Source organism: Arachis ipaensis, chromosome B10, assembly GCF_059453495.1.
Source record: "Arachis ipaensis isolate K30076 ecotype BB chromosome B10, ASM5945349v1, whole genome shotgun sequence".
Classification (NCBI taxonomy): Eukaryota; Viridiplantae; Streptophyta; class Magnoliopsida; order Fabales; family Fabaceae; genus Arachis; species Arachis ipaensis.
The window spans coordinates 6,621,426-6,645,088 of NC_142435.1; the positions used below are offsets into that span (position 1 = coordinate 6,621,426).

Consider the following 23,663-nt stretch of genomic DNA (forward strand, 5'->3'; position numbering starts at 1 on the left):
TCTTGAGAGATGCAAATACAGTAGCAAACATCATGGCAAAGACTGCGATGAGGACTATTTCTCCCCAAGTGGAGCTTCCATTGCCTTGGAAGGAGTTTAAGAGTAGTATTCAGCGGGACTGCCTTTCTTAAGCAGTTTTTTGTTTTTTTTCTTTCTTAGTTTTTGTTTATTTTCTTTTAAGTCACCAAAAAAAAAAAGGAGACTAGTAGTGGGTTGATTACTCGAAAAGTGTTTGATTTCATTGAGCGACACGTGGCAGGAAAAACCAAATAAAAAAAAAGAAAAAAACCAAAGTTCCGTGAGAGAGTGAATAAAAAAAGCATTGGGCAGGATTTTTGCTAAAATTCAAATTCAAAATAGAGGTATATGGTTTACGGTGTGAGGGAAAGAGAAAGACAGAACGGTAGGGGAAGAGAGAAAGAAAGACATAATGTTACAGAGAAGAAGAAAACATGAGTGTGAAAAAATAAAACACCAGAGAAGAAGAAAACATCAGTGTGAAGAAAGAAAACACCACGCTGCGAGGAAGAAGAAGGAGCTTGCCGGTGATGAAAGCAATAACTGACAGAGAAGATAGAGAATGGCGGTGGTCAGTGCTGCAGTTACGAGAGCGTCTGGCAAAGAACAAAGAAGACACGGCATGGGCTCTGAATCTGTTTCCGACGAGTAGCAGAGATGAAGAACAATAAGTTAGAGGTGACGTAACGGTAGCTATTGATACAGCTTCAAGTAAAAAGAACAGTGGTAGGATTTAGGGGGTTGCTTCCATCAATGAAGAAGGAGCAGTTGACAACAAGTTCAGGACAAATCCATATACCATCCATATTTTTTGGAGAGGTCATTTTTCTATTTTAAAAGTAGAAAATTTTTTCCTTTTTTCTTTTTAATAAAATTACAGAAAATGTCGTTAGGGTTCGAGATGCAAGCAAAGGAACCGCCGGAGAAAGGTGTGATGGTTTCGGCAAGCGTTCCAGCACCGGAACACCAGAAACCGAGGCTCGATCCATTCGCGGGTACTCCACAGGTATGATCGTCCTGGATTATGGATGTCAACCGCTGGAGAAAGGTGTGATGGTTTTGGCAAGCGTTCCAGCACCGGAACACCAAAAACCGAGGCTCGATCCATTCGCGGGTACTCCACAGGTATGATCGTTCTGGATTATGGCCGTCGCGGATATGCCGACGAAGCGACTAGACTCCCCCGCACCAACAACACCTTTGAGAAGCTCGCTAAGGTTTAATTTCTTTAAACAACCACCATATTTTTGCATCTATATTGAATTCTTACATTAGTGTCAAGTTGATTGCCCTCCCAGAGATCTTACATGTATAGGTAGCATGTCTTACAACATGGGATTTGTTGATTTTGTAGTTTGTTTTGATTAATTTGTCTACATAAAGTAAATTCCAGCTTCTATTGTTAATTCCAGCTTCTATTGTTTTATTCGGTTGCATCTTTGCAGGCGTTCATTTTTGTTCTTTTTTTCAAGGTATTATGAAATTATAGGTTCTTTCGATAACTATTACACTATAGTGTCAAAGCTGCTAGGGAAAAGCATAAATTTTGAGCTATTATACTATAAATTTTGAGCTATTATACTATAATGTCAAAGCTGCCAGGGAAAAGCATAAATTTTGAGCCTGACAACAGCTTTAAATTTCTTCCAAATGCTACAACTGAGGTTTGTACCAATTAGCTATAGCATATGCTTAATTAATTTTATATAGCATATACAAATTTCAACATTCAAACAACCTAGGTTGCAAGTTTAATACAGAAGAAGGCATGGTGTCTTATTATGTTTTTGCTCATGTTCATTAGAAATCATTCAAACTTATTATGTGATGCCATAATGATTGAATAGACTTTTTCTTGATCTGCATTTGAAAGTGCATCTATTTACATGTGCCCATTGAATTATTAGATTGCATAGATAATAGAGAATTTATCTAATATATTGTTTTCTTTCATTACTTAATATCAAGTTTTAGTTTCTTATGAGTGCAGTTTTAATAAATCTTTTGATTGTTATCAGGGTGGTGGTTATCTTTTCAAAACTATTACTAAATTATCCTTTATTTTGTAATTTTTTGTCTTTTATACAAATATTTTGAGGCCTCAATTATATGAAAAACCAAGAAGAATAAGAAAATGGAAATATCCACAGCACTCTATCATCTATGTAGATAATTTCATGTCTTGGCCGTTGATGACAGCCTCATAGGAAGCTTATTGAAAGAGTACTATAACCCTCTTCTTGCCAAGATACAACAAACTATGATAAGGTAATTGTTTTAAGTTGAATTATGCAATTCCATTTTTTGTTAAACAAGTTTTTGGCTATTGTATAATGCATGATTTTTTTCATTTTTAATTTCTGTAAACTATAGAATTTGAAACTTCTTGAGTTTGAAATTTGATCTTACCAAGCTTAAAATCCAGGCTATTATGATTGCATCTGCTCCATTAGCGTCAAAAGTCTTTAGTGCCTTCAAACAAAAGTTTCAACAAAAGTTTTATGGTGGTGTTGTCCAAGAGGTAAATACATTATCTATTTTTCTACAATGTTGCTAATTGATAGTACGTAGATAATATAAAAGATAAAACAAAGAGTAAATAAGTTCAAAAAACACCTTTTACAATTGCTAGGTAAAGAATAAACTATTTGCTCATTAGAAGTTTGTGTATTTGTCTCTGTGAACCTTGAAGAGAAATTAATGAAAAAATAGATATTATAGATATAAATATATGCGTGCAACTATTCCATTGCCTAGATAAAAAGATAAGATATTATAGATATAGATATACTAACTCTGTTCTCTAACATGCAACATAACATGATGCAATACTAGATCAGCAACATTTGCTAGGTCTTAACATATATAAATCAAGAGTTTCACAACGATTGCATTTGATAGATTTTCAAATATCTTGCCAACCAGTGGTTCAATTAAGAAGCTGTTGTCTTGAACCTATTATACATTGGAACTATCAGATCAGAAAACTTATAGTAATTCTAATGGCCTGTATATCGTGGTATATTTATCAAATTATAGAAACTTACGCTTTTAGGCCACTCTGGGACCAGCTTGAGTATTCGGTCCGTTTCCAGCTTTAATCCTGAAACCAATAAATGGGGAATGTGAACAAAGTGAATGCAGTAACAACAAGAATATAAAACTAAAATTTAGGCTTTCAGAGGTTTTCGCTTATCTAGCTTTATGATCTTGCTTGGTAAGAGGATCATGAACATGGCGGAAATGTAGAAAACCAAACTTCCAAGCAATTCTAAAAGCGTAAGCGCAACCACTCATTGGAAATATAGTTGTGGAAATCCATGCTTAAATTAGCATTCACCCTTTTATGTACATGTTCTCTCTGGTAAATCTTTTATGCTTTCTGAATGCTCGAACTGTCATGACTCCCAAAATGCTTTCGGACAAGTGATGAATAACGAGTTAAACCCCAAAATGGTCTCTGAGATTGGTGTCGTGCACTAAAATCGTTCCTGAGATTCCAATTGCACCAATTACGTTCCTGAGATCCCTGAGATTGAAAAAAATGCACCATATTAGTCTCTGACCTATTTTTCGTTAACGACGTGATGACATGGCATGATGACGTGGACTGTAAGTGACACATGTCACTTCATGATTTGGCCACGTGTAATGGTATGATGATGTGGTGACCAGTGACACGTGGCATGCTGACGTGGATGGTTGTGCCACGTGTCGCAACAGAATTCGTCCACCTGTCATCTATTATGTCATTGTTGTATATATACCAAATTAGTCCCTCACTTTGCATTAAGTGACTCATTTTAGTCCCTGAAATTAAATATCGTGCACCAAACTAGTCTCTTCACCAATTTTTTCTCATTTTTTTCTATAAATTCAAAATTCTCAATATTTTTTAATGCATTAATTTTAATTCTATTTTTTCACATATTCTTCAAATAAAAGTATTTTTATAAAATATTTTTTCTCTTGCGAATACCCTAGCCGCTGACTTAGAATTGACGTGAAGGCTTTTCAAGCACCTTCACTACCATCTCCGACCTCTTTCAGTACTTTTTTAAAATATTTTTTTCTTGCGGATATCCCTAATAACCGCCGTCTTGGAGTTGACGTGAAGGCATTTCAAGCTTCCCTTATTACCATCTCCGACCTCTTTCGTCTAGACTGCAAAGGTCAAATATGGTAGTGAGGGTGCTTGAAGTGCCTTCAATCTAGCTCATTTACACATAACGAAAACGTGTATTTTATAAGAAAAAAATATTTATTTTAATTATTAATTTATTGTTAAAAACACATATTTTTTTATAAAAAAAATGTGTCTAATCAATTATATAATTATTTTTTTATGATAACATACTTATATATTACAAAATTTACTAATGTTAAATTATTAAAAAAATTATATAATTAAAACTAAAATCTTAAAAATTTGTATGAAAGCACTTGTATTTAAACAATATATGAAAAAATAGAATTGAAATTAGTGTATCCAAGATATTAAAATTTTAAATTTAAAACAAATGAGAAAAAATTGGTGAAGGAACTAGTTTGGTGCACGACATTTAATTTCAGGGACTAAAATGAGTCACTTAATGTAAAGTGAGGGACTCATTTGGTGTATATACAACGATGACATAATGGATGACATGTGGACGAATACTGTTGCGACACGTGGCACAAACGGACACGTGGCCAAATAACTTTGTGACACATGGCACAACCATCCACGTCAGCATACCACGTGTCACTAGTCACCACATCATCATACCATTACACATGGCCAGATCATGAAGTGACATGTGTCACTTACAGTCCACGTCATCATGCCATGTCATCACGTCGTTAATGGAAAATAGGTCAGGGATTAATATGGTGCATTTTTTCAATCTCAGGGACGTAATTGGTACAATTAGAATCTCAGAGACGATTTTAGTGCACGACGCCAATCTGAGAGACCATTTTGAGGTTTAACTCGATGAATAACAGGTGCTTTCGTAATTTGATCCACTCAAGTTTACTCCCGAAATGAAGCAAAATAATAACCCTATAAGACCCCAGAAAAAAAGAAAAATGTTAACAAGATATGCATGTTAGTAGATGAATAAAAGACAATCATTGAAGTGAGATTAATTAACAAAGAATATTCCAATACAACGAAAATATGATCTTAATTAACAAGGAATCAGATAGAAATAATCGCTAAGACATGATTGGGCTCACCTGGGACCAATTAATGCTAAGATCCATCAAGTAGAGTGGAAGAGTTCATGCTTACATGATCTAATATCTTTTTGGTGTTGTATAAGTGGTTTGTTTTTTAGGATCATTTCAGATCTGTTTTCACAATTTATTTGTTATGGATGGATCTAAAAATAATGTCGTTGGTAGATGTAGGATGAGTCATGGTTCATGAGTGGTTGGTGTTGGTGAGTATAATTTAAATTCAGACCTTCCGTTTTTGAAAAACTAACTTTTGATATATTAAAATAGTAAAGTTATCCACCACTCAACGTAAACATGGAAGCTTGAACTTTTTCCTCTTTAAAAACAAGCCTATTAAAGAAGAACACTAAAAACAAGTTTCACAAAGAAGAACACTAAAAAAAAGTTCTACAACTCACTTGATGATAAATAATTAACGTTTACTATTTTTTGCTTTCAGTTGCTGAATTTATAAAGGTTAGACGAGTGAAAAAATACTAAAAATGTCTCTTTGATGTGGAGACAAGTGTTGAGAGACAATGTGAGAAATCGACACATCACATGGCATGTGGCTCCTTCAGGAGGTCCCAATGCTATAAACAAAAGTAATAAAGAAGTTAAATTTGTAAGTAAAATTTAAATAACAAAATTTATTAATGCAGTCTTAGATTCCACTAAAACATTCCAATGAAATTGTTATAATTATTTAAATAGCTAAGTATTTAATTATTTGTTTATTCTTTTGTATTATAATGATACGCGGGAATATTTGATCCGGTACTTAATATTTATTTTATGATTTTATGATATGTATTACTCTAAGTTGATTTTAATTTGATAAATTGTCATTAATTAGACAACAAAAAAAATTATGCAACTTAACTTTAACAAATAAAATTATACAGATAAAAAAAAATAATACTAAAATTAATCAGTTTTCCATTTACAATTATGCTAATTCTTATTTTGTCTTTTTTTTATATTTTATTTTTCAGAGATAGAAAGGTGTTAAATAATTCTACTTCAATTAATCAAACATAGAATTTATGTTTTAACAAATTATATCGATATAACAAACAGGTTTATTTTTTAACATATTACATGTATACTTCGTAAATTAGCCCTTTAAAAAAATATATTACAAATTTTTTTAAGAGTAAACCATCAAAAATGTATCTTAATAATTTTATCGTTGATAAAAATACGTTTAAATTTTATTATCAACAAAAAAATTTTTCATAATTAAAAAAAACAACAAAAATTACTAACATTAAATATGTATTTTTAAAACATATTTTAGAGAATAAATATTGATACGCTTTTTTGCAAGCATAACTAAAAAAAAGATATATTTTTATCCCTAAGATTTTATAATTTTATGTGTATATTTTTTTTGGTAATTTTTTTATCAATATCCAAAAATAAATTTAAAAGATAAAATAAAAAATGAAGAGATCAAAATAAATAATATTATTTTTAATTATTTTTATTATATTTTTTAATTATTTAAGAATATTTTTTGTGTTAGAAAATTATTTAATTTTCTAATTTATTTGTGTGCAATACATATATTAATTATAATCATAAATTATGCTATTTTAAATTAAATGACTTATATAATGATGATCTAATTTATTGTTATAAATGTTAAATTGAATAAGTCATTATTACTTTTGATTTGGAATTAAATGAGAATAAAACCAGATATTATCTTTTGTTCCTTAGATAATTATCTTTTAGATTTTAGATATATTATCTTTTGGACTTTAGATACTATTTTATTTGGGCTTAAGAGTTTAATGGGTGTCATGCTCAAATATAAATAGGCCTTTAGGGTTTCGGTCTCAATATACCAAAGCCGCCTTTGTTGCTCTTTCTCCATCAAAAGAGTTACAACTCAGCCACCTAGGAATACAGAAGGCTTTAGTTGAGGAAGATCGAAAAAACCACAAAATCCAAATTCTTCCATCAATTTCTGACTCTTATGAGAAAAGGTACGCTTCCGCATTATGTTATATTTTTTGGTGATTTAATATGGATGATCTGGGTTAATAAAATAATTTATTCCAACAAGTGGTATCAAAACCATCCATAATTTGATCATCGAAAATATTTAATTTTATTATTATTTTATTCGGTATACGTTAATGTTGCGTAGCTTACGTTAAAATTATCGCACCGCAAAATTATATATATAATGAATGAACACTATTCTTCCACCGTCCTGTCAATATTGTTGCATATATATAAGAGGGCAAAAAACTCAATTAAACCAAGGGGAGCACAAATTTACATGATTAAGCCAATTTGAAAACGACTTCATCAATCAACCAAACCACATCTATATGTAATTCGAAAGAGGTAGATTCGAATTACATTTGTATATAATTCGAAGGAGCTCATTTCGATTTATTCACAAACACAAGATGACACTAATTCGAGTCTTCTTGTTTCGAATTATGAAAAAGTATAATTCGAAGTAGGTTGCTTCGAACTACACTTGTGCATTATTCCCAAAGTAGTTCGAACCTAGTTGATTCGAATTACTAACATTTGGCCTCTAGTTGTAATTCGAATGGGGTTGATTCGAATTACTAACACTTGTACTTTTTACTGTATTCCGTATGGATATTCAATAAAGATTATATTTAATAATACCCATAACAATCAAGAGTACATGCAATAATAAATTATAATATTATTTTTTTAAATTTGTTATAATTTTTTTATATTTTTTAACATATTTTAGTATCCTATTTTTTTATTATTTTTTTAAATTTGTTATTAACATATTGGGCTTATATATAAAGGAATAATTGTATATTGATTTTTTTTTCTCACACATTCTCAATAAGATCCCAACATAGCTTTTAAGAAATTCTCCATTCTTATCAATCTTTTTGTATCCAATTTTCTTTCCTTCTTGTTAATGACATCTTTGTCCTTAGCAGATAGACTCTTCTTATTGGAAAAACATGCTTGCAAATCAAAATGGCAACATATTTGACTATGACCGTTTCTCATTCCAAAAATTAATATCCCAAACCCAAAAATTCATAAACCAAGTTAACTCATATCTCCAAAATATAAACATTTTGTCACAATCCACAATTGGGGCACTCCAAGATTGCACCTTTCTTTCTCAACAAAACTTATAGAGTATTTATCAATCTTATTTTAGTATGTTATAATTTTTTTTACTATTATAATTCTAAAAATAATAACATACTAAAATAGGATACTAGAAAAAATAATCTATTATAATAATAAAAATTTATAACCTACTAAAAATAATATTATAATTTATTATTGCATGTACTCTTGCTTGTATTCATTATGGGTATTATTAAATGTAATCTTTATTGAATATCCATACGGAATACAGTAAAAAGCACAAGTATTAGTAATTCGAATCAACCCCATTCGAATTACAACTAGATGCCAAATGTTAGAAATTCGAATCAACTAGGTTCGAACTACTTTGGGAATAATACACAAGTGTAGTTCGAAACAACCTACTTCGAATTATACTTTTTCATAATTCGAAACAAGAAGACTCGAATTAGTGTCATCGTGTGTTTGTGAATAATTCGAAATGAGCTCCTTCGAATTATATACAAATGTAATTCAAATCTACTTCTTTCGAATTACATATAGATGTGGTTTGGTTAATTAATGAAGTCGCTTTCAGATTGGCTTAATCATATAAATTTGTGCTCCCGTTGGCTTAATTGAGTTTTTTGCCCTATATAATATATACAGTTGTGATTTGGGTTATAGTGCTCTTATATACATACTGATATGGCCATATATATATATATATATATATATATATATATATATATATATATATATATATATATATATATATATATTTATTGTTGTGTGCGTATAATGTAAGCTAAGCGTGTTTTGATTAATTTTTTTTATATAAAATGATGCTCGTAAATTAATGATTTATATACGGTTTTTATCTTTTGTTAAATTAACCGAGTATTATTGAATTATTATTTTTCTGGATTTAATTGTGTGTCATTAATTTGGTATAAAAATTAATTCATCCAAAAGAAAATTTATATTTGGCCAAGTTATGTATACATATTAATAATATTTGAATAATAAAATTATTATTTAATTGTTACATAAGGAAACTAGTAACAATTTGGATTATTGTGCCTATCAATTTTATAAAGATTTAATTTTGGAATAAATTGACATTATGCTGTCAAAGTAACCTCTTTTGTGAAGATTGATTTATTCAAAACATAAGGAATATGGTGTTATGTAATTCATGCGAATATTGGTCGGCCCAAAAGAAGGTCTATATTTGGCCGAATTACATACACATATTGATAGAAAATACATGTTCGGGTAACAAATTAAGAATAAAGTAATGCTTATTATTTATGCGGACAATAATCGGCCCAAAAAAAGTTTATTGTTTGGCCAAATAATAACCATTGCACACTTTTGTTTATTTTCTATTAATTATGCGGTCAATAATCCGCCCAAAGGAAGGTTATTGTTTGGCCAATTAATAGAAAATATATGCGGTAATAAATAGGTTGCGAAGTTTAAGTCTCCATGTGTGCATTAAGTCGATCCAAAGAAAGGCTTCATGTGTGACAGGAATTTTGACAATATTTGATTACTGCAATGAGAGTATCACTTACAGTTAATTTTTCTATCCAAAGATTGAAAATTAATGTTGTTTTAGATATCTCAATATGGATTTTTTTTCCCTATTATTTAACTAATATTTACTGCATGTTTATTTGTTCTAATCCAGAAACTATGGCTTTAGCTACCAATGTTTCTGCACAAATTAGCAGTATTCCTATGCTGAATGGTTCAAACTTTAAAGTTTGGAAGGATACCATGGAGATTGTCCTCGGTTGTATGGATCTAGATATAGCTCTTCGAGAGGAGAAACCCACTTTCACTCCGAAAAATCTCAATGAGGTTAAAATAGAGAAGTGGGAGAAATCCAATCGAATGAGCATTATGATCATGAAACGCTCAATTCCTGAGGCGTTTCGGGGTTCAATTCCTAAAGGATGTTGAAAATTTTTTTACTAAGAATGAAAAGGCGGAGGTAAGTAGTCTTTTGAGCAAACTTGTCTCCATGAGGTATAAAGATAAAGGGAACATAAGGGAGTACATTATGGAAATGTCTCATCTTGCTTCAAAATTGAAAGCACTAAAGTTAGAGTTGTCTGAAGATTTACTCGTGCATTTCATTTTGATTTCCCTTCCTGCTCACTTTGGGCAATTCAAAGTGAGTTATAACACTCTGAAGGACACTTGGTCCTTAAATGAGCTTATATCTCACTGTGTGTAAGAAGAAGAGAGGCTACAACAAGATAAGACTGAAAGTGCTCACATGGCTTCATCTTCTCAGTATAAAAGAAAGCGTAGTACCACTGCGGATGTGCCTTCTCAGTAGAAAAATGCTAAGAAACAGGATCAAGTTTCAACCTATTTCTTCTGTAAGAAGGTGGGACACATGAAGAAGGATTGTACCAAATATACCACATGGCGTGTAAAGAAGGGTATAATTCTTACTTTCGTTTGTTCTGAGGCTAGTTTAAGTTATGAACCTGTTGATACTTAGTGGGTAGATTCTGCTGCTACTACTCATGTAAGTGTTACTATGCAGGGTTGCCTGTGGAGCCGACCGCCAAGTGATGCTGAAAGATACATCTATGTGGCAAACGACAATATAGTTGCAGTCGAAGCTATAGGAACCTTTAGATTATGTTCCACGAGTGGATTTTACTTGAATTTATTAGAGATATTTTATGTACCGTCATTTAGACGAAATTTAGTTTTTGTTTCTTGTTTGGACAAATCAGGTTATTTTTGTTCGTTCAGAGACAATAAAGTCAATTTCTTCTAAAATTCAAATAATATTTGCTCTGGTCATTTGGTGGATAATCTATATAGGCTTGAATTAAATTCCTATAATAATGAAATACTGCAAACAGGTACAAAACAAACACTAAATGAGAATTCAGCATCATTATGGGACAAGCGCCTAGGTCACATCTCTAAACAGAGAATTCAGAGGCTCGTGTCGGATGGAATTCTTGGACCCCTAAATTTGGCGGACTTTGAAGTCTGCATTGAGTGTATAAAGGGGAAAAGGACAAACGAAAGAAAATTAGGTGCCGAGAGAGCTAAAGATGTCTTAGAACTGATACATACCGATATATGTGGCCCATTCCCTACTGTCTCTTGGAATGGACAACGGTACTTTATTATGTTCATAGATGATTACTCTCGTTACGAGTATCTATATTTAATTCATGAAAAGCCTCAAGCCTTGGATGTTTTCAAGTCTTTCAAAGGTGAAGTTGAACTTCAACTTGGAAAGAAAATTAAAGCTGTCAAATCTGATTGTGGTGGTGAATACTACGGAAGATATGATGGTTCAGGTGAGCAACGTCCCAGGCCTTTTGCTCTTTTCCTAGAGGAGTGTGGTATTGTTCCGCAATACACCACGTCAGGCAAACCTAGAATGAATGGTGTTGCAGAGCGAAGGAACCGAACTCTTAAGGACATGGTGATAAGTATGATTAGTCATTCTTCCTTGCCTAAATCACTTTGGGGAGAAGCCTTAAAGACCACAGTGTACATCCTTAATAGGGTGCCAAGCAAAGCAGTTAACAAAACCCCATATGAAATTTGGACTGGGAAAATGCCCAGTATAAAGCATTTGCATATTTGGGGATGTCCAGTTGAGGTGCGACCTTATAGGCCGCATGAAAGAAAATTGGACTCAAGGACAATTAGTTGCTACTTTGTTGGTTACGTTGAGCGCTCACGGGGGTACAAGTTTTACAATCCTGCATCAAGGTCTATTTTTGAAATGGGAAATGCGAGATTTCTTGAGGATGTTGAGTTTGGGGGGGAAGGAAATATTAGGAATATTGCTTTTGATGAGGATTCTATAACTGACAATGATTAAGTCTTTGTGCCCATTATTGTTCAAGATACAGTTATAATACAAGAGCACAATGAGAATTCTACTGTAGATCCAGTTATAGTACAAAAGAACAATGAGAATATCGTTGTTGCTCAAGATACTGCTACAATAGAGGCAAAAATAATGAGAATCCTCCTCAACCTCAACCCATACAGCAAGCTCAACAACCTCAAGAAGTAAATATGGTTTCATCAAGTTATTACCTTATATGGTTTTGAAGTAAATATTATAGAGAAATGTGTATACCGCAAGTTCAGTGGGAGTAAATACATCTTTTTGGTCTTATATGTTGATGACATTCTACTTGCCAGTAACGATATAGGCTTGTTGCATGAAACTAAGAAATTTCTATCGAACAAATTCGAAATGAAAGATCTTGGTGATGCTTCTTTTGTATTAGGAATCGAGATACTAAGAGATCATTCTCAAGGTATTCTTGAATTATCACAAAAGAACTATATCAAAAAGATTTTAAGTAGATATGGAATAGAAAATTGTAGACCAATAGATACACCCGTAGCTAAAGGAGACAAGTTCAGTCTCAAACAATGCCCTAAAATGATCTTGAGAGGACAGCAATGCATGATAAACCTTATACATCAGCATTAGGGAGCTTAATGCATGCTCAAGTCTGCACACGTCCCGATATATCACTTATAGTGGGAGTGTTAGGTAGATACTTGAGCAATCCAGGCATGGATAATTGGATAGCTGTTAAACGCATAATGCGTTATCTAAAGAGAACAAATGATTACATGCTTATTTATCGGAGATCAGAAAATTTGGAGATCATTAGGTACTCTATTTCCGATTTCATGGCATATGGTTGTGAAACTTTGTCACTAAGCTTCATATAGTAGATGACATTGAAAGACCATTAAAGATATTTTGTGACAATAAGTCAGCAGTACTATACTCCAATAACAATAAGAGCTTGGCAAAATCGAAGCATACAGACATCAAGCTCTTAGTTGTCAAGGAGAAAATTCAAGAAAAACAAATTTTCATAGAACATATAGGAACAGAGTATATGCTAGCAGACCCATTAACCAAGGGATTGATCCCTAAAGTCTTTCATGAGCACACTGCTCAGATGGGTTTCAATATTTGTGATGCCTTGGTTTAGTGGGAGTTTATGCTATATGTCCTATGACAGTTATTGAATTATTTTTCTGCAGAATTAAGTTGATGGTTTATTTCATGTTATATGAAATGTTCATTTTGTAGTATTTGTATTGTGTTTGATCTCAATAAAGTTTTAAAGTTGGACCAGCTGGAAATAGACATGCATGAGATCACTTGGCATGTAATTTCCATATTACTCATCCAAATTTGATCTATGTCGTTAAGTATATTAGGATGGTGATTGGCGTGGTTTAGTCACGTCATTTAATGTGATAAAAGTTGCGGTAGTTCCATATCTAATGTATGAGACGAACCAGATTGTTAAAGTAATGAGAGAAATAGCATTCAGATGCGCGCATAATGTTTATAAGATGTGATTATGTCAAGAAAGAATATATGTATAGCCCAAGTGGGAGATTGTTAGGAAATTATTTAATTTTCTAATTTACTTGTGGGCAATACATATATTAATTATAATTACAAATTATGTTATTTCAAATTAAATGACTTATATAATGATGATCTCATTTATTGTTATAAATGTTAAATTGAATAATCATTATTACTTTTGATTTGGAATTAAATGAGAATAAAACCAGATATTATCTTTTGTTCTTTAGATAATTATCTTTTAGATTTTAGATATATTATCTTTTGGACTTTATATACTATTTTATTTGGGCTTAAGGGTTTAATGGGTGCCATGCTCAAATATAAATAGGTCTTTAGGGTTTTGGTTTCCAATATACCAAAGTCGCCTTTGTTGCTCTTTCTCCATCAAAAGAGTTACAGTTCAGCCACCTAGGAATACAGAAGACTTTGGTTGAGGAAGATCGAAAAAACCACAAAATCCAAATTCTTCCATCAATTTCTGACTCTTATGAGAAAAGGTACGCTTCTGCATTATGTTATATTTTTTGGTGATTTAATATGGATGATCTGGGTTAATAAAATAATTTATTCCAACAAGTGGTATCAAAACCATCCATAATTTGATCATCGAAAATATTTAATTTTATTATTATTTTATTCGGTATACGTTAATGTTGCGTAGCTTACGTTAATATTATCGCACCGCAAAATTATATATATAATGGATGAACACTATTCTTCCACTGTCCTGTCAATATTGTTGCATATATATAAGAGGGCAAAAAACTCAATTAAACCAAGGGGAGCACAAATTTACATGATTAAGCCAATCTGAAAACGACTTCATCAATCAACCAAACCACATCTATATGTAATTCGAAAGAGGTAGATTCGAATTACATTTGTATATAATTCGAAGGAGCTCATTTCGATTTATTCACAAACACAAGATGACACTAATTTGGGTCTTCTTGTTTCGAATTATGAAAAAGTATAATTCGAAGTAGGTTGCTTCGAACTACACTTGTGCATTACTCCCAAAGTAGTTCGAACCTAGTTGATTCAAATTACTAACATTTGGCCTCTAGTTGTAATTCGAATGGGGTTGATTCGAATTACTAACACTTGTGCTTTTTACTGTATTTCGTATGGATATTCAATAAAAATTATATTTAATAATACCCATAATGAATACAATCAAGAGTACATGCAATAATAAATTATAATATTATTTTTTTAAATTTGTTATAATTTTTTTATATTTTTTTAGTATATTTTTAATATTATATAATATTTTTTTAGTATCTTATTTTAGTAGGTTATAATATTTTTTAACATATTTTAGTATCCTATTTTTTATTATTTTTTTAAATTTGTTATTAACATATTGGGCTTATATATAAAGGAATACTTGTATATTGATTTTTTTTTTCTCACACATTCTCAATAAGATCCCAACATAACTTTTAAGAAATTCTCCATTCTTATCAATCTTTTTGTATCCAATTTTCTTTCCTTCTTGTTAATGACATTTTTGTCCTTAGCAGATAGACTCTTCTTATTGGAAAAACATGCTTGCAAATCAAAATGGCAACATATTTGACTATGACCGTTTCTCATTCCAAAAATCAATATCCCAAACCCAAAAATTCATAAACCAAGTTAACTCATATCTCCAAAATACAAACATTTTGTCACAATTCACAATTGGGGCACTCCAAGATTGTACCTTTCTTTCTCAACAAAACTTATAGAGTATTTATCAATCTTATTTTAGTATGTTATAATTTTTTTTTACTATTATAATTCTAAAAATAATAACATACTAAAATAGGATACTAGAAAAAATAATCTATTATAATAATAAAAAATTATAACCTACTAAAAATAATATTATAATTTATTATTGCATGTACTCTTGATTGTATTTATTATGGGTATTATTAAATGTAATCTTTATTGAATATCCATACGGAATACAGCAAAAAGCACAAGTATTAGTAATTCGAATCAACCCCATTCGAATTACAACTAGATGCCAAATGTTAGTAATTTGAATCAACTAGGTTCGAACTACTTTAGGAATAATACACAAGTGTAGTTCGAAACAACCTACTTCGAATTATACTTTTTCATAATTCGAAACAAGAAGACTCGAATTAGTGTCATCGTGTGTTTGTGAATAATTCGAAATGAGCTCCTTCGAATTATATACAAATGTAATTCGAATCTACTTCTTTCGAATTACATATAAATGTGGTTTGGTTAATTAATGAAGTCGCTTTCAGATTGGCTTAATCATGTAAATTTGTGCTCCCATTGGCTTAATTGAGTTTTTTGCCCTATATAATATATACAGTTGTGGTTTGGGTTATAGTGCTCTTATATACATACTGATATGGCCATATATATATATTGTTGTGTGCGTATAATGTAAGCTAAGCGTGTTTTGATTAATTTTTTTTATATAAAATGATGCTCGTAAATTAATGATTTATATACGGTTTTTATCTTTTGTTAAATTAACCGAGCATTATTGAATTATAATTTTTCTGGATTTAATTGTGTGTCATTAATTTGGTATAAAAATTAATTCATCCAAAAGAAAATTTATATTTGGCCAAGTTATGTATACATATTAATAATATTTGAATAATAAAATTATTATTTAATTGTTACATAAGGAAACTAGTAACAATTTGGATTATTGTGCCTATCAATTTTATAAAGATTTAGTTTTGGAATAAATTGACATTATGCTGTCAAAGTAGCCTCTTTTGTGAAGATTGATTTATTCAAAACATAAGGAATATGGTGTTATGTAATTCATGCGAATATTGGTCGGCCCAAAAGAAGGTCTATATTTGGCCGAATTACATACACATATTGATAGAAAATACATGTTTGGGTAACAAATTAAGAATAAAGTAATGCTTATTATTTATGCGGACAATAATCGGCCCAAAAAAAGTTTATTGTTTGGCCAAATAATAAGCATTGCACACTTTTGTTTATTTTCTATTAATTATGCGGTCAATAATCGGCCCAAAGGAAGGTTATTGTTTGGCCAATTAATAGAAAATATATGCGGTAATAAATAGGTTGTGAAGTTTAAGTCTCCATGTGTGCATTAAGTCGATCCAAAGAAAGGCTTCATGTGTGACAGGAATTTTGACAATATTTGATTACTGCAATGAGAGTATCACTTACAGTTAATTTTTCTATCCAAAGATTGAAAATTAATGTTGTTTTAGATATCTCAATATGGATTTTTTTCCCCATTATTTAACTAATGTTTACTGCATGTTTATTTGTTCTAATCCAGAAACTATGGCTTTAGCTACCAATGTTTCTGCACAAATTAGTAGTATTCCTATGTTGAATGGTTCAAACTTTAAAGTTTGGAAGGATACCATGGAGATTGTCCTCGGTTGTATGGATCTAGATATAGCTCTTCGAGAGGAGAAACCCACTTTCACTCCGAAAAATCTCAATGAGGTTAAAATAGAGAAGTGGGAGAAATCCAATCGAATGAGCATTATGATCATGAAACGCTCAATTCCTGAGGCGTTTCGGGGTTCAATTCCTAAAGGATGTTGAAAATTTTTTTACTAAGAATGAAAAGGCGGAGGTAAGTAGTCTTTTGAGCAAACTTGTCTCCATGAGGTATAAAGATAAAGGGAACATAAGGGAGTACATTATGGAAATGTCTCATCTTGCTTCAAAATTGAAAGCACTAAAGTTAGAGTTGTCTGAAGATTTACTCGTGCATTTCATTTTGATTTCCCTTCCTGCACACTTTGGGCAATTCAAAGTGAGTTATAACACTCTGAAGGACACTTGGTCCTTAAATGAGCTTATATCTCACTGTGTGTAAGAAGAAGAGAGGCTACAACAAGATAAGACTGAAAGTGCTCACATGGCTTCATCTTCTCAGTATAAAAGAAAGCGTAGTACCACTGCGGATATGCCTTCTCAGTAGAAAAATGCTAAGAAACAGGATCAAGTTTCAACCTATTTCTTCTGTAAGAAGGTGGGACACATGAAGAAGGATTGTACCAAATATACCACATGGCGTGTAAAGAAGGGTATAATTCTTACTTTCGTTTGTTCTGAGGCTAGTTTAAGTTATGTACATGTTGATACTTGGTGGGTACATTCTGCTGCTACTACTCATGTAAGTGTTACTATGCAGGGTTGCCTGTGGAGCCGACCGCCAAGTGATGCTGAAAGATACATCTATGTGGCAAACGGCAATATAGTTGTAGTCGAAGCTATAGGAACCTTTAGATTATGTTCCACGAGTAGATTTTACTTGAATTTATTAGAGACATTTTATGTACCGTCATTTAGACGAAATTTGGTTTCTGTTTCTTGTTTGGACAAATCAGGTTATTTTTGTTCGTTCAGAGACAATAAAGTCAATCTCTTCTAAAATTCAAATAATATTTGCTCTGGTCATTTGGTGGATAATCTATATAGGCTTGAATTAAATTCCTATAATAATGAAATACTACAAACAGGTACAAAACAAAAACTAAATGAGAATTCAGCATCATTATGGGACAAGCGCCTAGGTCACATCTCTAAATAGAGAATTCAGAGGCTCGTGTCGGATGGAATTCTTGGACCCCTAAATTTGGCGGACTTTGAAGTCTGCATTGAGTGTATAAAGGGGAAAAGGACAAACGAAAGAAAATTAGGTGCCGAGAGAGCTAAAGATGTCTTAGAACTGATACATACCGATATATGTGGCCCATTCCCTACTGTCTCTTGGAAAGGACAACGGTACTTTATTACGTTCATAGATGATTACTCTCGTTACGGGTATCTATATTTAATTCATGAAAAGCCTCAAGCCTTGGATGTTTTTAAGTCTTTCAAAGGTGAAGTTGAACTTCAACTTGGAAAGAAAATTAAAGCTGTCAAATCTGATTGTGGTGGTGAATACTACGGAAGATATGATGGTTCAGGTGAGCAACGTCCCAGGCCTTTTGCTCTTTTCCTAGAGGAGTGTGGTATTGTTCCGCAATACACCATGTCAGGCAAACCTAAAATGAATGGTGTTGCAGAGCGAAGGAACCGAACTCTTAAGGACATGGTGATAAGTATGATTAGTCATTCTTCCTTGCCTAAATCACTTTGGGGAGAAGCCTTAAAGACCACAGTGTACATCCTTAATAGGGTGCCAAGCAAAGCAGTTAACAAAACCCCATATGAAATTTGGACTGGGAAAAGGCCCAGTATAAAGCATTTGCATATTTGGGGATGTCCAGTTGAGGTGCGACCTTATAGGCCGCATGAAAGAAAATTGGACTCAAGGACAATTAGTTGCTACTTTGTTGGTTACGTTGAGCGCTCACGGGGGTACAAGTTTTACAATCCTGCATCAAGGTCTATTTTTGAAACGGGAAATGCGAGATTTCTTGAGGATGTTGAGTTTGGGGGGAAGGAAATATTAGGAATATTGCTTTTGATGAGGATTCTATAACTGACAATGATTAAGTCTTTGTGCCCATTATTGTTCAAGATACAGTTATAATACAAGAGCACAATGAGAATTCTACTGTAGATCCAGTTATAGTACAAAAGAACAATGAGAATATCGTTGTTGCTCAAGATACTGCTACAATAGAGGCAAAAATAATGAGAATCCTCCTCAACCTCAACCCATACAGCAAGCTCAACAACCTCAAGAAGTAAATATGGTTTCATCAAGTTATTACCTTATATGGTTTTGAAGTAAATATTATAGAGAAATGTGTATACCGCAAGTTCAGTGGGAGTAAATACATCTTTTTGGTCTTATATGTTGATGACATTCTACTTGCCAGTAACGATATAGGCTTGTTGCATGAAACTAAGAAATTTCTATCGAACAAATTCGAAATGAAAGATCTTGGTGATGCTTCTTTTGTATTAGGAATCGAGATACTAAGAGATCATTCTCAAGGTATTCTTGAATTATCACAAAAGAACTATATCAAAAAGATTTTAAGTAGATATGGAATAGAAAATTGTAGACCAATAGATACACCCGTAGCTAAAGGAGACAAGTTCAGTCTCAAACAATGCCCTAAAATGATCTTGAGAGGACAGCAATGCATGATAAACCTTATACATCAGCATTAGGGAGCTTAATGCATGCTCAAGTCTGCACACGTCCCGATATATCACTTATAGTGGGAGTGTTAGGTAGATACTTGAGCAATCCAGGCATGGATAATTGGATAGCTGTTAAACGCATAATGCGTTATCTAAAGAGAACAAATGATTACATGCTTATTTATCGGAGATCAGAAAATTTGGAGATCATTGGGTACTCTGTTTCCGATTTCATGGCATATGGTTGTGAAACTTTATCACTAAGCTTCATATAGTATATGACATTGAAAGACCATTAAAGATATTTTGTGACAATAAGTCAGCAGTACTATACTCCAATAACAATAAGAGCTTGGCAAAATCGAAGCATACAGACATCAAGCTCTTAGTTGTCAAGGAGAAAATTCAAGAAAAACAAATTTTCATAGAACATATAGGAACAGAGTATATGCTAGCAGACCCATTAACCAAGAGATTGATCCCTAAAGTCTTTCATGAGCACACTGCTCAGATGGGTGTCAATATTTGTGATGCCTTGGTTTAGTGGGAGTTTATGCTATATGTCCTATGACAGTTATTGAATTATTTTTCTGCAGAATTAAGTTGATGGTTTATTTCATGTTATATGAAATGTTCATTTTGTAGTATTTGTATTGTGTTTGATCTCAATAAAGTTTTAAAGTTGGACCAGCTGGAAATAGACATGCATGAGATCACTTGGAATGTAATTTCCATATTACTCATCCAAATTTGATCTATGTCGTTAAGTATATTAGGATGGTGATTGGCGTGGTTTAGTCACGTCATTTAATGTGATAAAAGTTGCGGTAGTTCCATATCTAATGTATGAGACGAACCAGATTGTTAAAGTAATGAGAGAAATAGCATTCAGATGCGCGCATAAAGTTTATAAGATGTGATTATGTCAAGAAAGAATATATGTATAGCCCAAGTGGGGGATTGTTAGGAAATTATTTAATTTTCTAATTTATTTGTGGGCAATACATATATTAATTATAATCACAAATTATGCTATTTCAAATTAAATGACTTATATAATGATGATCTCATTTATTGTTATAAATGTTAAATTGAATAAGTCATTATTACTTTTGATTTGGAATTAAATGAGAATAAAACCAGATATTATCTTTTGTTCCTTAGATAATTATCTTTTAGATTTTAGATATATTATCTTTTGGACTTTATATACTATTTTATTTGGGTTTAAGGGTTTAATGGGTGCCATGCTCAAATATAATTAGGTCTTTAGAGTTTTGGTTCCCAATATACCAAAGTCGCCTTTGTTGCTCTTTCTCCATCAAAAGAGCTATAGTTCAGCCACCTAGGAATACAGAAGGCTTTGGTTGAGGAAGATCGAAAGAACCACAAGATCCAAATTCTTCCATCAATTTCTGACTCTTATGAGTAAAGATACGCTTCCGCATTATGTTATATTTTATGGTGATTCAATATGGATGATCTGGGTTAATAAAATAATTTATTCCAACATTTTGTTGATATTAAAATTCGAATGCATTACAAAATATTCAAGTGTAATTTCAATATATTTTACCCATTTTATAAATGTACCATACAATAATATAATAAGATAGATTAGATACACGGTCCACGCATCGCGCGGGATACACACTAGTATATATAATAATTAGAATAATAACTAACAAAAGAACCACACTAGTATCTATAATAATTAGAATAATAACTAACAAAAAAACTAACAACCTGGTGGCTGCTCCTGTTTTGCCAAATGGCATGAGTTCGAACCACCTTGCATGCATTTTTTATATTATCCAATATTCAATCAACGTTGGAGCACTAAGAACCTGCGGAAGCGTGGGAGCACTGTAGGACCCAGCCGGTTCACGAATTTGCATTAAATCGACCAGTTTTGGCCGGTTTGTGATGAACCGGCCAGTTTTCACCGATTTAATTACATATATGGTCTAAACTTCTAACCGAATTGTCTAGACTACCGATTCACCAATTTTCCGGTTGAACCGGCTGATTCTGACAACTATGGCACCACCTTTCCAAAAGCGAAGTTACGCTTGCTAAGTTGCTTATAAAATCCTCTTTTTTATTTTATGCATTGTTTAAGTTATTTGATTAAAGTAAAAATGCATGATAGAACTTGTCTTATATTACTTTTGAACTTGTCTTGTACAAATTTTACAATTAATCATCTATGTTTATAATGACTCTCTTTTTTGCATGGTCCTGAAACATGCATCCTATATAGGTAAGCAAAGAAGTGAATAAGAACATATTATACATGAAGGATGTGTTTATAACTTGATTCCAATTTGCATGCTTCTTATCCTGGCCTCTAGCAATCTCATTATTAGACACATTAAGTTTTCTTCTGATTAAGAGACTGTAATATTTAAAGACAATCTTTACTATGATATTTGCTGTTCTGAAAATTTTTTAAGGCCAAACAAGTAAGAAAAAACTCACAGCAATTCTTGGTGCTTTGACTACTACTTTACTATGTTTTCATAAATAACACTTAACCTTTGAAATTCTTATATAGCTAAGATATTTGGTGTTAAATATGCTTTACTAAATAGCAACCAGAACAACCACAGAGTTCTCAAAGGGAGGATAATTCTGACGATCTTGATGACTCGGATGATTATTTAGACGAGTATGAGTAGGTTATTTACTTTACTTTGAATATTTTGTATTGGTAGTGGATTGCAATTTAAATGAATACAAGTCTAAATTTAGTTATTTATCTTGTTTTGAGCCTTTATGTTAGAGAATTATTTATTATTTTGATAAGTTTGTAAACTTATTATCTAATATTTAGTATAAATTTTATTTTTATATTTAAAATTTTATTTGTCTTGTTATCTAATATTTTGTATAAATCTTATTTCTATATTTAAAAGTTTATTTGCATTAATAGTTTATTATTTTTTAAATAAAAAATAATTAAAAAACATAGCTATTAAAATCGACGACTGTTATGTTGATTTTATTGAATCAAGCAGGACTTAGAGAAGAACTGTTATTGATTTTATATAATAATATCGACGGAAATGTTGTTGATTTTATCAAGCAGGTAAAATTCTCAAACTCATTATGAACAGAAATATTGTCGATTTTATTGAATCAAATATTGACAAAAATGTCGTCGATTTTATATAATAATATCGACGGCAACGTTGTCGATTTTAGTAAGAAGGTAAAATTCTCAAACTCATATTACAGACAGAAATATTATCGATTTTATTAAATTATTATCGACGGCTAGACAAACCGTCGATTTTATTAGAATTTTGAAAAACCGACAAACTTAATAGTGACCACCTTCGCTGTTCATTTTGCTGTTGATTTTAACGATGTTTCCTCTAGTACTTATGATTTTTAAGAAAAATTAATTAATGGATACATAATATTTTATGATTTTTTATTCTTTTAACAAATTATGAATAAACAATCATTCCCAAATGTAATAATAGATTCACAAGTTATTAAATAAATAAATGTGTAGCTCAAATTTCTTAATATTTAACATCTTAATTTTTTGTATTATTTTCAAAATATTTTACTTCTAATAATTACCGTTTTTGCATTAATTAATTAAAACAACTACAATGACAATAACAATAAAATTAAATTTTACAACAAGTAGTTTAATTTCAAATTAATTTCAATATTTATAATGGATGAAGTTTGAAAAGAAAACAAAATCCTGAAAAGGAATAAAAAAATTAAAACTAAAGTGAAAAGAAATATTTTTATAATTATATTTATGAAAACAAAGAGAAAAAAATTAATAGGTGGGTGAAAAATTTAGATATGAAAAAGTTTTTGACAATTT

At 31.5% G+C, this 23,663-nt stretch overlaps 1 long non-coding RNA gene across 1 annotated transcript; it reads right to left on the reverse strand.

Annotated features, from left to right (window-relative positions):
• Positions 1-583: 583 nt before the first annotated feature.
• LOC148579051 (uncharacterized) lies at positions 584-3,546 on the reverse strand. Its single transcript, XR_015902687.1, has 4 exons — positions 3,359-3,546; positions 3,066-3,121; positions 2,428-2,490; positions 584-653 (listed from the first exon to the last, which is right to left on the reverse strand). It is a non-coding gene; the product is annotated as an uncharacterized LOC148579051 (long non-coding RNA).
• Between the last annotated feature and the right edge of the window lie 20,117 nt (positions 3,547-23,663).